The sequence below is a fragment of the Penaeus monodon genome, chromosome 15 (assembly GCF_015228065.2).
Source record: "Penaeus monodon isolate SGIC_2016 chromosome 15, NSTDA_Pmon_1, whole genome shotgun sequence".
Classification (NCBI taxonomy): domain Eukaryota; kingdom Metazoa; phylum Arthropoda; class Malacostraca; order Decapoda; family Penaeidae; genus Penaeus; species Penaeus monodon.
In genome coordinates, this window is record NC_051400.1 from 30,004,869 (window position 1) to 30,008,838 (window position 3,970).

Here is a 3,970-nt window from a genome sequence, read left to right on the forward strand (position 1 = left end):
GGTGGCTGAAGCCTTTGCATCTTGCCTTGGCTCTGTCTTGCTTTCCGCAGCTGCTGGCTTGGCATCCTTTGCATTGCCCTTTGCAAATTCTGGCTTTGCTTCTGTCATTGGCAGCCTTGGCAGCCTTGCAGCAGGTCCTCAGCCTTGCCTCCTTTGTCGTCCAGCTGGGCGCTTGAACAGCCTTGGCCTTGGGCTTAGCATCAGCCTTGGTTTGGCATCAGCTTTTAGGCTTGCATCACCCTTGCAGCTTGGGCTTGTCATCAGCCTTTGGCTTGCATCACCTTTGCAGCTTTGGGCTTGCCATCAGCCTTGGGCTTAGCATCACCCTTGGCTGCAGCCTTGCGCTTGGCGTTCACCCTTGGCTGCAGCTGCTTTGGGCTTGGCGTCCACCCTTGGGCAGCGGCCTTTGGCTTAGCATCGCCCCTTGGCAGCCGCTGCTTTGGGCTTAGCGTCACCCTTGACAGCGGCAGCTTTAGGCTTGGCTCACCCTTGGCAGCAGCAGCTTTAGTCCTGGCTCTCGGATCTTGGGCTTTTGCCTCGGTCCTTGTAGCCTTTTGCCTCCTTCGGCTTGGCCCTGCTGTCAGCCTTCAGCCTTGGTGCAGCATCCTTTGCACCTGGCTTGGCCTTAGCAGCATCCTTACCTTCGCCTTTGCGGCTTGGCCTTTAGCAGCCTTGGGTGCTGCATTCCTCATCCTTGCCCTCAGGCACCTTTGCTGGTTTGGGCTTTGCTGCAGCACCACCCTCAGCCCTTTGCTGCTTGGTCCTTGGTGCAGGCCTGGGCGATCTTTGCCTTCTGCTTTGCTGGCTTGGGCTTGGCCCCACCTTCAGTCTTTTCAACGGTTTGGGTTTGCATCTTACCCTCTGCTTTGCTGCTTAGGCTTATCAGTCTTGGGGGCTGCATCTGCTTTAGGCTTTGCCGCGAGCAGCTGCTGCAAGGCTTGGCAGCCTTTGCCTCGGCCAGACTTGCACACTTTTGGGCCTTCTTCTGGGAGGCTTATCCTGCGTGGAGATAGAAGATTGAATGAAACTCTTGTACTCAAAGATAAATATCACAATGAAACAAAGTTCATCAGTCAAGATGGTGGTTTGGTCAGCCTTTTGCACTGCCTCTTCCAATTAACACCTATATGCATAAGCTAGAATGTTTTCAATGAATATATGGTAATTAAGAGTTCAAAATATGTAAAAGAGATATTCCTAAAGATCTTCATATTCATCTACCTCATTGTCTATTTTACCCCAAAGTAATCCCAGCCATACAAAGATACCTGTGAGGCTTTCAACAAGGAACTATTCATTACTTAAGCTTCCGTCAATACTTTACATCTTGTTAAAGCATTTAATCATAACAGTAACATTATCAAACAATCCCTGCCACATACATTCTGCATCAAAGAAAAGCGTCAAGATATTCTAACAGAAGTATACTTGGATTCCTTCCCCATTGCAGGGAGTTGTTCTAGCTACATAAGGCCAAATACAGCAGAGCTTTGATATTCTTTAATAAAATGCAAGACGGAACTGTCCTGGTGCAGGTGCATGGTCTTGTACATTGATCCATTTGTGTAGTCCTCTAATCGATGTTTGTTATTATAGAAGATCATTTCTCATAATAACGTTTAAATTAACATTAACCTTCCCTCTCAATAGTCAATACAACCCACGTCAGTACATTAATTTCCCAACTGACAATCTATGAATTACTTTGGAAAATGTTGCAAAGTAATATCAAACTTTTTATTTGCAAAGGAAATGAACATTCTTGTTTATTCTAAACAAGAAACACATTCCTGAAACAAAATTGTTTTTTTTTTTTTTGAAACACTATTCACGAAGTTTGAATTTGTATTGTCAATAGTAACACTTCATGGGCGATTTTTCCCCAGCTTCAGAACGTCAAGAATTTAAAAACCCAAAGAGCGTTTCTATAGCCAATGCAAGAACACAACCAAATGACGGGAACCACAATAAAAAATTGAATCGGAGAGCTGCGTTCTACTTGTTTATGCTCGCCTCACCTCGTGTTTCCAAGCGGAGTCGCACGTTCGTCGCCTCGCACTTTTCGCTAATGCTCGGTCCGATTTCACGTCCTTCCTACTTGAAAAACCCCTTGCAACACCGCGTGACGGGATATCGCACTACACTCTTACTTGGGACAGTTTGAAACCTCTTGCTTGGACACTCCTTGCAACCTCGCAATGTCGAGCACATGTTTTCCAACACCTAATATAAACCGGTATTTTCGCCATTTTTCCTCCTTTAAATCCGCATAAATACACTTGAACGAGATTATAAACCAACTCTATATAACTTCTTCCGCGTGATTCCCCATTGGTAAAAAAATACCAAAGTCTCGTTTTCCCGTCGAAAGCGCGAATCGGCCGAGCTTACCTCAGGCATCTCTCGATATTCCGCTGAAAAAGGACGGCCACAGCAGCCCGGGAGGGACTACTACTACGCGACCGGCACGAAATCCACTCGAACGATTTTTCGCCTCTCTTGGGGCCGGTTTATTTTTTGTTTTTCGATTTGTCGTGCGTCGTGTGTTGTATTCTGTATTGTAAACATTTTTTATTGTAAGAGACTGTATTTGTTTTAGATGCGTATTTTTTGACGATATCGATGGATTGTGAGTCATCAAACCTATATTAGTCTCTCAGTTTCCACCGACGATTAATGTTTTTTTTTCATGAGCTCATATTTGACTGTTCTGCTCTAGTTTTATTTTTATATTTCATTATCTACATTTTTTTAATAGTTCTGAAATAAAGTGCAAAACCATACATCAGATAACCAATCGTAACGCAAATGAACCCCCAGAAAGAAAAAACGAGTTGCAATTAATGCATTAATCCAATCCGAACAACCCCCACCAATTTACCATGATTAAAATGATAAAACTGCATCTGCAACCGCCACCCACCAACCTGTCCGGTCCTAAGAACCCAATGAAGACCGCACGTTTAAAAGGACCCGAAATACCGTAGAAGCCGAGTTCTTGACAATTCTGGTCGAGTGCAGGTTGGAGAGTGCGCAGCCGTCCTGGGATAGACTTCCATTGTTGTTTGGGTTTTCCTTTATTATATGCATTTTTTAAGGGAAATGTAGTATATCTAGAAATTTCTTGCGGGCTTTGCGTGAGAAATGTCTAAGGAGAGTTGGTGGGTAGATAGAAGCGCCAGGAAGGTAGACTGGGGTGTAGAAAAAGGTCGGAAATTGGGAGAGGAAGAGTCCGGTGGTGTCTGGAGATTCCACGATCGAGGACACGAATAGGAGAGAATTGTCATTTTCTTCCTCATTTTCGTCTCTCTCCGCTCTCGTCGCTCGCCCGCGAACATTTAAGCGACAAACGACTCCTCTCACAATCGGGGTGTAACTAGTGCTGGAAATATTTAGTGTTGAAAAGGGTTGGCATTTAGGGCGTAGCAGGAGTGCAATATAAGGGCAGGAGGGGGCGTCTGTTAGCGCGTCCTTCAGGTGGGTTTTTCTTTGGTTCCGTTTGGGGTTCTCTGTGACAGCTTCAGGGTTTTTGGGCTCGCTTTCCCTCCGCCCACTTAAATGTTTATTTGACATTGTTTGAAAGTGTGCTCTCCTTTTTTTCTAGCTCTGAGGGAATTTGTTTCACGTTTGGGGTATGGCAAGAATGTGAGCCTGGGGCCTGTGCCTGAGGGCTTGTAATTCCTCTTGCTTTCAGGTATTGTGACAGTAGTTTATCCCTTAGTTATTCTGTGATGTTATTCTTTTTTGTCCCGTTTGTCTGTGAGACGGCAGTGTTGGTCCTTGAGGTGTGAATACCCAGACGTGTACGACTCGGGTGAAGATTAATTTCATCAGCTTTTTTCATGGCCCCAATATACTTATTGGAAACTTCACTCTCTCTTTTTTTTTTTCTCCAAGCTAAATTCTAACTAAATTTGGTTTAAATATTTTCTTGCATAGAATTGTACTCTCTTGAAATTTTATTATTTTT

The 3,970-nt window shown here is 44.5% G+C and overlaps 1 pseudogene; it reads right to left on the reverse strand.

Moving 5' to 3' along the window:
• The window catches only part of LOC119582323, a 3,372-nt pseudogene extending 1,161 nt beyond the window's left edge, over window positions 1-2,211 (reverse strand).
• Between the last annotated feature and the right edge of the window lie 1,759 nt (window positions 2,212-3,970).